This window comes from Chenopodium quinoa, unplaced genomic scaffold (genome assembly GCF_001683475.1).
Source record: "Chenopodium quinoa cultivar QQ74 unplaced genomic scaffold, ASM168347v1, whole genome shotgun sequence".
Lineage (NCBI taxonomy): Eukaryota > Viridiplantae > Streptophyta > Magnoliopsida > Caryophyllales > Amaranthaceae > Chenopodium > Chenopodium quinoa.
In genome coordinates this window covers 1,662,633-1,677,271 of record NW_018743099.1, presented here as the reverse complement: position 1 = coordinate 1,677,271, position 14,639 = coordinate 1,662,633, and the positions used below count along the sequence as shown (strand labels likewise).

The 14,639-nt window shown below is 38.6% G+C and overlaps 1 pseudogene; it reads left to right on the top strand.

Annotated features, from left to right (window-relative positions):
* Window positions 1-686: 686 nt before the first annotated feature.
* Window positions 687-5,472, top strand: LOC110731909 (annotated as a pseudogene).
* Window positions 5,473-14,639: the final 9,167 nt, after the last annotated feature.

The following is a 14,639-nucleotide window of genomic DNA, read 5'->3' as shown; positions in this document are numbered from 1 at the left end:
TGAAAACATGGTAGAACCACCAGCTAAGATGTTGCGTGAGTATGCAATGCCCGATGTTAGTTCAACCTCTGCAAGTATAGTAAGACCTTCTGTCCAAGCTAATAATTTTGAACTTAAGCCTGCTTTAATCCATATTGTTCAGCAAGATCAGTTTGGTGGGTCACCAACTGAATGTCCATTAGAACATTTAGCTAATTTTCTTGAAAAATGTGATACCATTAAGATAAATGGTGTAAGTGAAGATGCTATTAGACTTAGGTTGTTTTCATTTTCACTTAGAGATAAGTCAAGAAAATGGTTGTCCTCTAAATCGTCTGATCCTTTTACCACTTGGACTTCTTTATCTCAAGCTTTTCTAAATAAATTTTTCCCACCTGCTAAAACGGCTAAATTGCGCAATGATATTACTAATTTCACTCAAAATGAATTAGAGTCACTATATGAGTCTTTTGGGAAAGGTTTAAAGATTTGCAACACCAATGCCCTCACCATGGAATACCTGATTGGCTACTTGTGCAAACTTTTTATAATGGCTTAAATCACTCTATTAGAAGTACTATAGATGCTGCAGCAGGTGGTGCTTTAATGAGTAAGACTACTGAAGAGGCTATAAGTTATTAGAAGAACGTGCTTTTAATAATTATGGTTGTTCTAGTGAAAGATCAGTTGCTAAAAAGAGTACAGGGATGTATGATGTGGATGGTATTAACATGTTAAATGCTAAGGTTGATAATTTGACTAAAATTTTCAGTAAAATGAGTAATGTTAGTCTTATCTCTAGTCCTGATTTGTCTTGTGATAATTGTGGGGGTGCACATGCTAGTAGTGATTGTCTTAATTTTGAACAAGCTCAATATGTTTCTAATTATAATCGATCACAAAATGACCCCTACTCTAATACTTATAACCCTGGCTGGAAGAACCATCCTAATTTTTCTTGGAGAGATCAAGGAACCCAAGGTAATAACCTTAGACCACAAAATCCACCTGGTTTCCCTCAAAGACAACAACCACAACAAGAGAGACCCTCATGGGAATTGGCTATTGAAAAACTTGCTAATGCTACTTCTGAGAGAATCATAAAATTGGAAAATAAGGTTGATCAATTAGCTAATTCAAACAAAAATGTGGAAGTTCAGTTAGGCCAATTGGCTAATGCTATTAATTCTAGAAACCAAGGAACTCTGCCTAGTCAAACTGAGGTTAACCCTAAAGAGCAATGCAAAGTTGTAATTTTAAGGAGTGGTAAAACCCTTGATGATGTAAATGTTCAAGCCAAGGCTAAAGAAGTAATTAATGAAAATGCTGAAGTTGAACCTGAAAAGCAACCTGAACTAGGCAGTGATGGTCTTAATCCTACCCCTATTCCTGTTAAGCCTTATGTACCTCCCATTCCTTTTCCCCAAAGGCTTAAGCAAAATAAAGTGGATCATCAATTTGAAAAATTTCTTAAAATGTTTAAGAAATTGCGAGTTAATATTCCGTTTGCTGATGCATTGATGCAAATTCCTTCATATTCTAAATTTCTTAAAGAAATCATGTCTAAAAAGAGGAAATTGGAAGATTATGAAACTATTGCTTTGAGTGAAGAATGTAGTGTTGTAATTCAGAATAAGCTTCCTCTTAAATTAAAAGATCCTGGCAGCTTTTCTATTCCTTGCACTATTGGTGATGTTAATTTTTCTAAAGCTTTATGTGACTTAGGTGCAAGTGTGTCTCTAATGCCATTGTCTATTTACAAGAAGCTTGGTTTAAATGATTTAAAACGCACTACTATTTCTTTGCAACTTCCTGATAGGTCTGTTAAATATCCTCTAGGTGTAGTAGAAAATGTGCTAATGAAAGTTGGTAAATTCATTATACCTGTTGATTTCGTTATTCTTGATATGGATGAGGATGTTGATGTGCCTATTATTCTTGGAAGACCATTTTTGGCTACTGCTGGTACTGTAATTGATGTTAAAAATGACAAGTTAACTTTTAAAATTGGTGAAGAAGAGGTGCAATTCAATTTATTTAAATCTGCCAAATATCCTTCTTTTACTGACCATGTGTTTAGAGTTGATGTGCTTGATGAATTAAATAAAGAAACGATTGATTCTATTTCTAAAGATACCCTTGAAGTGTGTCCAACAAGTGCAGGTACATCCCATAATGATGATATTGAGGTGTTGGAAATGGCCAACGCTTTAGAGGCATGCCCTCCATGGAAGAAAAGAGGTAATCAATTTGAGAAACTCGAGAAAGGTAATCCTCTTCCTCCTCCCTCTAATGTGCAAGCACCTACTTTAGAGTTAAAGCCTCTACCATCACATCTAAAATATGCTTTTCTAGGTGAAAATGATTCCTTGCCTGTGATTGTAAATGCTTCAATATCTGATGAACAATTAGATAAACTTTTGCGTGTTTTAAGAGAAAGAAAGAAAGCAATTGGTTGGACTATTTCTGATCTTAATGGAATAAGCCCATCTGTTTGTATGCATAAGATTTTGCTAGAAGAAGATTATAAACCTGTTGCTCAAAATCAAAGAAGATTAAACCCTAACATGCAAAAAGTGGTTAAGAAAGAAGTTTTAAAATGGTTAGATGCAGGAATAATTTATCCTATTTCTGATAGTCCTTGGATTAGTCCTGTACAAGTGGTACCTAAAAAAGGTGGAATGACTGTTGTGCCTAATGATAATAATGAATTAATTCCCACTAGAACAGTGACTGGCTGGAGAGTTTGCATAGACTATAGAAAACTTAATAGTGTAACTCGAAAAGATCACTTTCCTTTGCCATTCTTAGATCAAATGTTAGAGAGAGTTGCAGGTTATGACTATTATTGTTTTCTTGATGGATATTCTGGTTTTAATCAAATTCCTGTTGCTCCTAATGATCAGGAGAAGACTACCTTTACTTGTCCTTTTGGTACATTTGCTTTTCGTCGTATGCCTTTCGGTTTATGTAATGCTCCAGCTACCTTTCAGCGTTGTATGATGTCTATTTTTTCTGATTATATAGAGAAAATTATGGAAGTGTTTATGGATGATTTTTCTGTTTTTGGATCATCTTTTGATAATTGTCTAGCTAACCTTTCTCTTATTTTGCAACGTTGTGAAGAGACTAGTTTAGTTTTAAATTGGGAAAAGTGCCATTTTATGGTACAAGAAGGTATAGTGCTTGGGCATAAAATTTCTGCAAAAGGAATTGAGGTAGATCGTGCAAAAATAGAAGTAATTGAAAAACTCCCACCTCCAATTAATGTTAAGGGAATTAGAAGTTTCTTAGGCCATGCGGGTTTTTATAGACGTTTCATTAAGGATTTTTCTAAGATTTCTAAACCCTTATGTGATTTGTTAAATAAAGATGCTCCCTTTGATTTTAATTCTGAATGTTTGCATGCATTTAACAAATTAAAGCAAGAGTTAATTTCAGCACCTATTGTGATAGCTCCAGATTGGAATTTTCCTTTTGAATTAATGTGTGATGCAAGTGATTATGCTCTTGGTGTTGTTTTAGGGCAGAAAAAAGATAAAAAGCTGCATGTAATTTATTATGCTAGTAAAATGCTTAATGATGCTCAATTAAATTACACAACTACTGAAAAAGAAATGCTTGCTGTTGTGTTTGCCATGGATAAATTTAGATCTTATCTTATAGGGTCTAAAGTAATTGTCTTCACAGATCACTCTACCTTAAAATACTTGTTAAGTAAAGAGGAACCTAAGCCTAGATTAATTCGTTAGATTCTTTTACTACAAGATTTTAATTTAGAAATCAAAGATAAAAAAGGCATTGAAAATACTGTTGCAGATCACTTATCTAGATTAGAAGTTGATAATAATTCTGATATACCTATAAATGAATCATTTCCTGATGAACAATTGATGGCAATTGCTAGTATTCCTTGGTATGCTGATTTAGTAAACTATCTGGTAAGTGGTATTATTCCTTCAAATCTAAGCTATCATCAGAAAAAGAAATTTTTGTGGGATGTTAAACATTATTTTTGGGAAGAGCCTTTGTTATATAAATTTTGTGCTGATAGTCTCATTAGAAGATGTCTGCCTGAAGAAGAATTTCATAAAATATTGTATCATTGTCACTCTTTAGAGTGTGGTGATCATTTTAGTACGAATAAGACAGTAGCTAAAGTTTGGCAATCTGGGTTTTATTGGCCTACTATGTATAAAGATGCTAGAGATTATGTTAGCAAATGTGATAGATGCCAACGAGTAGGTAACATATCTAAAAGAAATGAAATGCCTATGAATATTATGCTTGAAGTTGAGTTGTTTACTGTGTGGGGAATTGATTTTATGGGCCCCTTTCCTTCTTCCCATAACAACAGACACATTTTAGTTACTGTTGATTATGTTTCTAAATGGGTAGAAGCTATAGCTACTCACACTGATGATTCTAAAGTTGTTATGAAATTTCTTAAAAAGAATATTTTTTCTAGATTTGGTGTTCCTAGAGCGATTTTAAGTGATGGAGGCTCTCATTTTTTTAATAAGCCGCTTGATTCTCTTTTAAGAAAGTATGGGGTTAAACATAAAGTCGCATTAGCTTATCATCCTCAAACCAATGGTCAAGTAGAGCTTGCTAATAGAGAGTTAAAACAAATTCTAGAGAAAACTGTGAACATTTCTAGGAAGGATTGGGCTAATAAGATTGATGATTCACTATGGGCGTATAGGACAACCTTCAAAACACCTTTAGGCATGTCTCCTTATAGACTAGTTTATGGAAAATCTTGCCATCTTCCCGTAGAAATAGAGCATAAGGCATTTTGGGCTATAAGGGAGTTAAACATGAACCTTAAGACTGCTGGGGCTAAGAGATTGCTACAATTGAGTGAATTAGAAGAGTTTAGGTTAGATGCTTATGAGAGCGCTAAAACATATAAAGAGAAAACTAAACTTTGGCATGATAAGCACATTAATCACAAGACTTTTGAAGTGGGACAGAAAGTTTTACTCTTTAACTCACGCTTGAAATTGTTTCCAGGAAAGTTGCGATCTAGATGGTCTGGTCCATTTACTGTTGTGAAAGTTTATCCATATGGTGCAGTTGAAATACAAGGAAAATCTGAAGTTTTCAAGGTGAATGGTCAGCGACTTAAACCTTACTTGGTTGATGAGATGGTGCCTACAAGAGTGACTTACTCCTTAGAAGAACCCACTGAAGATTAAGCACCAAAATAGTCAAGCTCGTGACTTAAAACACGCGCTTCTTGGGAGACAACCCAAGTTCTTTTTCTTTTCCTTTTTTTGGTTTTTGTTTGTTTTTCTCATTCCTGTTTTATCTTTTCTGTCTATTTGATCTGTTTTCTTGCAGCTTAGAAAATAAGATGGAGAGCTGGACACTTCCATTCTAATTGAAGAAAAGAGAGTAACTGTTTTGCTAGCTATAATCTGCTAGAATATGCTGCTTTAAAGCTGTTATGTGTCATGTGGTGTAGCTGCTTGCTGCCAGTTCAATTGTTTTTCCGAGTCTAAAATGCTGCCCTCTTAACATTCAGTGGAGCTGCTGAGATTTTACATTGAAGGAACAAGCTTTCTGATTTTGCTACCAGGTTGTCTCTTTCCTTGTTTCCCTTCTAAGTATTGTAATTTTCAGCATGCTTTAAATACTCCTACTCTCTGCTTGCATTTCAGTTCTTTTTATAAACATTGAGGACAATGTTTGTCCTTAAGCGTGGGGGAGAGGTTTTTGAAATTTTCTGCAACTGCCTTGTGTTTTTGCCATGTATGAAGCATGGCTGGGATTTTGTGCAGGTTTTGAATGACTTTAAAATTTTGATATATGCCTGTTTTAGGGGAAGTGCTGCCAAATTTTCTGCAGAATTTTCATGAAAAAAAAGAGTTTCGTTTTGATTGTCACTAATTGACTTGTTTTGGATCAATAAATATATATATATATATGGTATGTAAAGATAGCATATGTCCTTCATTGACATTGGTTGTGACATTTTTTTGTGACTTTGTGGTAAGATGGATTGTTTTTCCCTTATGCGATGAATCCCGAAAGGAGGGCCACGAACCTCGTAAGACTCAATTTTCTACATATTTATCCTTCTTCTTGATTGCTCAAATTGGGACTTGCATTTTAGCTTCCTGAGATCAAAGATCAAGGTGTATGAGAAATGATAAAGGCATTTTTTTTTCTTTCATGATTAGAACCTTCAGAATTTAGGCTCACTCATATTTTTTCTCTTTTACATTTTCTTGTTGCTTAGCCCTGTTGTGCCATAATATCCATCTTTTGGTTAACCCTACATTACAAGCTTATGGCCTTTACCTATGCCTTGCTAAAAGGAGTGATATTATTATTGAGTTATGTCTTAAGTTTTGTAATAGAAGAGGGAAGAAAAAAAATTTGAAAGTATGAAAAAAAAAAGTTGAAAAAAAAAGAAGCAAAAATATCATACAATCGACATAAGTTGAAAATGATGAAAAAAGGGTTATAGTTTAAAAATTGGAGTACGGTGATGATACATTGGTAAGAGTGAATATGATCTCTACTTTTAATGATTGTGTATTACTCTTTTAGCTTGGCATTTTTACCACCACATTCCTAAATATTCACACCCTTAACCCTAGCCTCGTTACAACCATATGAAAGTCCTTTGATCTATATATACTATTGGTCTACAAATTGGTGGAGGTTTAGATTTTGTGCAAGTCCTGACGAGGGTCATCAAACCGAAGAGAGGCATGAGCTAAACGGTTGAGCATCCCTAGGGTGGATTCAAATTTAAGGAAAAGAAGCGGTAAGAATGATTGGTCAATGAGGGTGCTAATTCTTGTTTCGTATCACATTTGATCCATTCTTGTTGATTGTGACAGTAAACTAATGTTGAAATGAAATTGAAATTCTTGATATGATCTATTATTATTTGCTCGAGGACTAGCAAATCTCAAGTTTGGGGGAGTTGATAAGTTCATATTTTATATACTTTATTGTATCATTTTTACTCTATTTTAGAGTATAAATTATGTGTTTATATATAGATATTAATGGCTTATCATGAAATTTACTTTGTTGAGCTTAATTGATAACATTTACTTAATTATACCCCTAATATACGATTTTGACAAAGGAATTACTAAAATTTCAACTTTCATATTGCTTCAGGTTTATTACTTACAAAGACTAAACAAAACAATAGAAACAAAAGCCCACTATATACTCACGTGCAACGTATAAGCAAAAGAAGTAGTAGTAGTAGTGGGATTTAATACCCACCAACCCCTAATGGCCCAAGAAACAGAAGCTGCACACGCACAAAGAATTGGAAGAAAAACCCTCAAAATTGAGATGCTGCATTTAAGGGGAAGCAGAGGCAGTAGCGAGAGACAGTACACACAGACGGCGAGCACGAACACACAAAGACGGAGACGAAGAGCAGCTGGAGAAGAGGACGAAGCATCAGCAAACCACGCCTCTAGACGAGCCTTGAGCAGCGTTCAACTTCTATAATTGGAGTTTACTCTTCTCTCTTTAAGATTATGCAATTAACAATGTTATATATATTATTGATTGTGTTTTCTTAATCTCCATGTCTAGCTAATTTCCTTTGTTCTAGGTTAGGGATGTAGTCCATTATAATCTATCAATGAATTGAATTACTTTGTTTGGGTTTGATTTATATAATTGCAATTTGATAATCTTGTTTTAATTCATACTCTTAATCTGGCCAATTGATTGTATGTTTAAGGTATTAGATTATTAGCGGAAGTGAAATTTCAATACTAGTTCGTGGGATTATCAAACGTCAAGTAGTATAATTTTAGGAATAGTTATACACTTGGGGTGGTCTTTTTGAATTCCTATTCTTAATGAGTTTATTTCAATTGTTGTGATCACGGAAGTAGACATAATGTTGATTTGAATATGCGTTTTCTACCTTGGAAGAGGAGATTACATACTATTGGTAATTCGATCACTGTTATATTATATATGTTCAACCCTGCAATTAGTTTAATTACATTATAGAGAGTAATTGGCGAAACCCAAAACCTAGAACTACTTCTTATTATTGTCTATCATTTTATTAGTTTGAAAGCCTTAATCGTTTATAGTTTAGTACTACTTTTCTCATATTTTCGTCGTCTAAATAATATTCTAGTTTCTTAATTTGGTACTTGAGTAGACCTCCTTGTGGATACGATAACTTGCTCACCCTATATTTACTGTAATTGACCCGTACACTTGCGGTAGATTTAGACCCGACCAATTATATTAATTAATTAGGAATAGAAAGACTCGTTTCTCTGTGGATTCGACCCTACTTCCCTATCTACATTAGTTAGAGGGTTTAGGAATTACTTTTGATTTGGGGATGCGACTTTACCCTGTCAACTACAGCTGGCAGCAGCAGCAGCCTTGCCGTGGTGGTGCTGTGCGGCTTTCGAACAAAAAAGAAACTCCTTTTGATCTTTTAATTTATTCCATCCTTGATCTAAGTATTGGTTTTGGGTTTTGTGATGATTTCTATTATGTTTGATTTTAAGTATAACGTATATAAATTTTCAAATTTAGTTTTGAAGTAAAAAACCACAAATTACAAACCCTAGGTTTCTAAGTTTATGTATATTGATGTAAATTGGTTATGGATGATTTAAATTATTAAAATAAGTGTTTTAAAACACAATTACAACAATGTTGAATGATTTAATAAATCTGGAATTTTTGTATATAAGTTATAATTAAGTTTCTTGAAAGGATTATTAATTACCCATTAATTGGGAATAAAAGTAAGAGCTCTAAATTAATTTTCAGCTTGTTTTAGAGGGTTTATGAGTGATTTAAAAAGTTTATACATCCGTTCAAAAAAAAAGTTTATATATTGTTGGAAATTTATATTGAATAGTATTAATGTCTCTTTGTAATCTTTGTAATTTTGGGTTGTAAGAGATTTTCAAGTGAGTGATTTCTTTTAGTCGCGACGATTTTGAGATCATATTCAAAGTACGTTCGCCTACTTGGTAATTGTTTGAGTATGTATAAGCATGTTAGGCTTTGATTAATTAATTTCAATGTATTATCATGATAAGTATTGATTAGAATTGTTGATTGGATTGATGTTGGTGATTGGATTGTGAAGTATAGACTATTTGTGGTGAATTGATGATGAGAATTAATTATATTGGCATGTTGAATATGAACCACACTTTTATTATTGGCATGATTGAAAGCATGTTTAATTAAACTAAGTGTGTTTATTTGGTTTGGAATATTGAAAAAGAATTTTATTATGGTTCATATAATTTTTATTGATGCTATAAACATGAGAAACGAGCTATTCAAGTGTCTATGTACACGCGGGTTAAATTGTATTTGGTGTCTAAGTGTACTTAAGATGTTTCCGATACTGAGGGATAAGATTTGTGGCACATTATGCGTTTAAGGTGTCTTTGACAATGAAGTAGATTAAAAAGGGTTCAACGACCATTTAAAGATTTCGTGGTCACTAATTATTCAAGAATTAAATTAGTATGTTTGATTGCTTGAATGATTTTAATGATTAATTTTGTTATGGTTTGTGGGTCATCACCAAGTCTAATAATATGTAAAAAAACGTAAAGTGAAAGAGATTACGTACCAAAACTCTTGGAACGTATATACCTTGAGTATGAACATATGGGGGGAGTTATGCGACTTTATATTTGACCATAACTTATACTGGGAGTAAAGAACGATGCATATTCCTTTTTATTATGCGCAGGAATTCCGCCACTTACGAGGGATTCTTACAGTTAGCTCTTGTAACACCCCCGATTTACTAACTGAAAATAAATAAGAATTAAAGGAAAAATAAACAACCTTTAAATAAAATTGCGGAAGCATGCTCCTAAATCGAAGGTATTACTGCTGTTTCGGGGTTTTCTGATGTCCTGCGGGAGAGTTACAATTCCGAGACTGGAACCGGACGCCTGTACCTGCAAAACAAACGGATGCTCCGGATGATTGGAGATCCGCCTCCGACGGTCAAGTTAGTACTTGATTAAGGAGTAATTAATGCGGAAATAAAAGTGATTGGGTCTCTCTAGGTGAGAGTGTTTAATGTGCGTAATCCCTCTTAATGAGGATTAAGGGAGGTATTTATAACCTTGGGAAACGTGCCAATCCTAGGTTTAGGTTAACCTTGGGCTGATTGGGCTTCCCTTGGAAGTTGGGCCTAGGTGGCCGGTTTCTCCATTAGGCATAGAGGATCCCACGTGTCATGACATAATAGGTCCAGGGTGGACGAATAGGCGTGTGCCACGTGGCAAGCCCTGACAGTTCCAACTGGGGGACACTTGGCAGGACCTGATTGGCCCACGTGGCGCATTCCGATTGGTGGGAGCAAAATCCCCTAATCATTTGCCCCTCACAGGTGGTACGTGACTGGTCACGTGTTATCTGTGACAGGTGTCACTCGGCGAAAGGCCGAGAGATTCTCCCGCCCAAATTTTGAATTTTAGAAGTGACCCTTCGCCTTCTCACTTCGCCTATATAAGGGAGTGTTGACTTCAGTCATTTTCACACTTGAGAACTTTTTAAGAGAACATTCGGACCCCTGAACTTGGTCTGACATTTTGGACCCTTTCTGCCTACCACCTGCTCTGACAAGCCGACTGCACAGGATTTTCAGAACTCCATCAACATCACTCGTTCAGGTAACCGTCGGTTCTCTTACTCTTAATTTTCTCTTTATTTTATTCTTTTTTGAAATGGCACCACGGAAGCACACGACACGACCTAGGTTAGTGATCAGCCGGTCACCGGGGACGGCTGAATCTAGGACTAGGAGTGCCGCCTGCCCTTTTCCGGACCCATCTTTGCCCTTTATACAAAGTCCGACTGTCTCTGTGTCTATGCAGAACATGATGGCCAGAACAAAAAGAACTGCTAGGATTTCGAACTCAGACGGCTCCTCCCACAGGGTGCCGATTAGTGAAACATCTGACCAGGCGCCAGATGTGGAAGTGAACCAAAGCGGCTTGAAAGCCGACAGTTCTAAGGGAGGAGTCAAAGTGACCCCTTCCAATTTTACAGTTGACAAGTCTACATTCTCTCCTGCTCCTTTTAAAGGAGAGGAGGCGGGCCCCTCTGGGAGAGGGGAGGAGTCGTCCTCTTCGGACTCGTCAGAGGACGAATCCGAATCTAGCTCTTCTGGTCATACTTCTCTGGACACAGAAGAGAAAAACAGTCGCCTACAAGAGGCGAGGCTTTCTAACGCAGTTGAGAAGGGGGACAATTGGGCGGAACCATCCGCCTCTTACCGAGAGCAAAATACCCCCTATTATTGCACTGTCCCGCGGGGCCGGATCACGGCCATGCAAGAGAAAGTGGGGAGCTTTATCGCAAACCACACAATGGGCCCCGGCTTTTTAGTGTTCGTGCCGGATCCAGAAGACACAGTCGTCTGGCCGGCTGGTACTAGCTATGATGGCGCCTGCTTTGGCTGCTACGAGGCGGCCATAAAGGCTGGGCTGCGCTTCCCACCACATCCAGCTGTTCAGCGGATCTTGGATGGGTATGAGTTGGGGTTATGGCAGTTAGCCCCGAACTCTTGGGTCAACGTACTCGGCTTTGTGGCCGGGTGCGAACTGCACGGGGTGGAGCCAAACTTCGAGGCTTTCGCCCACATGAACTACCTCAACCGGACCCCTAAGGCAGGCGGTACCGGCTGGTATCAATTGACGAGCCACAAAGGCTACCTCATGACAAGAGGTAAAGCAAACAAGTGGAAGGACTGGCGAAGCACCTTCCTTATCATTGAAAGTTCAGACACAGAGCTGAACAAGCGCTTCAACAGGTGGAACAGGAATCCGCCTCTTCTTGCAGGCGGCCGCAAAATGCCGCCTGTTCCCCCCAAGGCTAAGAAAGAGATCTTGGATAAAGGACTCTTTAAAGTAGAGTCAAGGGTCGGCTCTACTACAGGGGTACGAGAGCAAGTACCCCTGCGTCCCGAGCTTCAAATGGCTCTACGACGAGTACTTTTTGGCCGCCTGTGGCCTCAGCAGTCGGTGCTCAAGAGGTAGCCGGCCTGTCGAATACTTTGTTTTTCTATGCATTACTATTATGACTTTTTATTAACTTTGCTATTTGTTTTTGCAGCGGACGCCATGAGCAAAATTACCGCCTCCAAAACTGCGGCGACCATGTTGCGGGCCTCCATCATGCAACAGTCATCAACCGACTCCCCCAACAAGGGGGCGCCCTTGGTGAGCTTCAAACCTTTCACTCTTTTTGGAGTTGGGTTTATGCATATACTGACCGAGTGTTGTTTTGTTTTTGTTAGTTTTTTTTTTTTTTTTTTTTTTTTTTTTTTAGTCGGGCGCTCCAAGAGCTTCTTCTTCCCAACAGCCGGACTCCAAGACCCGGAGGACGACTGTTGCGAGCTCTCCTGGTTCTGCCAGGAAACATGCGGCGGCTGAGAAACAGCCGGCCACTCCTTCTAAAACTCCAATTGGGCCGCCTAGAAGTATGAAGCTGTCTTTGTGAATTTAGACTTGCTCCCTTCTTTACTAGGTCTAACTCGTTTGTTTATGGTTGATGCAGCCGGCCCTCAGGAGCCTGACTTGGTCGAGGTGGCCAAGTCTATGATCAAGGCCGTTCCTCCAGCTGAAAGGGAGGCGATCAGGGGTGTCGGCACCCTTGACCTAGACGGGATTGTAGGGGTCCTTGCTGAGGTATACTTAGCATATTTTTGGTTATTTAAATTCCAGGACGCCTGTTTTTTGTTTGAAAACTGACGCCTGTTCCCGTTTTACTTAGGCCCTGCTCCGAGTGAACGACCTTCGCAAGCCGCTTGACAGGAAGAACAAAGAGGTAAAAGCTGCAAAAGCTATGGCCGCCTCTGACTGTGATAAGGCAATGTTTCAAATTGCCCAAAATGAGGTTCTGACAATTGACATTCTTTATTATCAGGCGCAGGCTACTTCTGCTATCCGGGCTCAGTTAGAGGCGGCCCAGAAGAAAAATAGCGAGCTGGAGGCGACCATCAACAATCTCAAGGCCGAGCTGAGACCTTTTCGCCAAAAAATGTCCTCATACGACACCTTGGAGAAATCCTTGGCGCACGTTAAGGAACGCCTGGTGACCCAGGAGAAGAGTCTTACTCAGGAGCTCTCGAAAAAGGCCGAGCAAGAAAAGAAGGAGCTGGTCCGGGAGATGATGGAAGACTCTGCTCAAATCCGGAGCATGACCTGGGGCCGCCTCTTCCCCAATGCCGACTTTTCCTCCTGGGAAAAAACGTACCGCCAGTGTTCTGATAGATATAATCAAGAGATCCTGGCGGCTGCTGAGGACGAGGCGTTGGAGGAGGAGGAGCCGGTAGTGGCGCTTGTGCCGCTTGGGGGTGATGCATCGAAGAAGGGTGCAGCTGAAGCCGAGTCCAGCAAAAAGAGTGCTGACCAGGCGGCAGCTGCTATTATTGAAGATCTGCCCCCTTCCTAAGCTTTATGTCTTCTTTTCACGGCCTGCGTGCCGTTTGTTTCTATTTACCCGGCCAGGGGGCCGAGGTTCTGAATATTTGGCCGGTCTTTAATGACCGGCTTCTTTTTATGCCAAAATATTTCGTTTTTGTTTTGTTTCAAATTTGTTTAAGTATCGAATACTCTGATATCCAATTGCACACTATACCGACTGTTTTGCATGGCCGATAGTTGCGGACAGGTACGAGATAGTTAGTCACGCCACCTATGCCCCTGGACGACTGGTTGTCTGTTTCCAGGCTAAGCAATCAGTCGGCCACTTTAAAGAATGGATTTCCTTCAACCAAGTAGGAAGGTGGTTTCCTACCTGCCTTGTTTGTTTTTTTGTTTTTTAAGCGAGAGACTCTAGACGGTCCAGGCCGACTGTTCCCCGCCACTTTTAATCTAGTGTGAACAGGCGCTGTATGAACACCTTTTTAGCTTCATACTAAATTTTTTAAGGAGTGATCATGGAAACATAATTGTTACCTAGTCGCCAAGTGACTGAGTAGTAGAGGTATCAAGCGGTGGGTACCGATTGTTCCCCTTTATTTGCCAATGTTTGTTGGCTATTAACTCATAAGATACCAACTGTTCTTATCCCAAGTAGTTCAGTCAGTTGGTTGATACGGATGGTTACTGCGAACACTTGTTTGACCTGATTAGTCAGTTAAGTGAGAGGTATCCTTGTCCGGGAAACGGCTACGTGGTTGTCTTGGTTAGACAGTCGTATAGGTGCTGTGTAATGATTTTATAGAACAATGTTCCACCCAAAAGGGAGCTGCTCTCTGCGACGAATTTCATCCGGATGGATGCCGTCGGACGCCTGCTATAATGTTGGGACAGGTCGAATTGAATTTATATTTGGATCAGTTGGCTTGGCGCCTGGTCTGATCATTTTAGCCATGAGCCTTTGATAGTTCTTGGTGAACTGTGTTATGGGAGAGTAACCGGTTGTGTGGAACAAGCGGCGTGCCCCTCTTAAGTAAGAATAAAAATTAAACATGGAGAGTAGCTGACTGTTTGTCAGTAGGCATGCCCCTCTTAGGTAAAAATGAAAATTAAACATGGAGAGTAGCCGACTGTTTGTCAGTAGGCATGCCCCTCTTAATACAAAATTGAATGAAACATCAAACTTTTATTAAGTAGCCCTCAACTATTTACATCATTCAAAAGAAATATTTC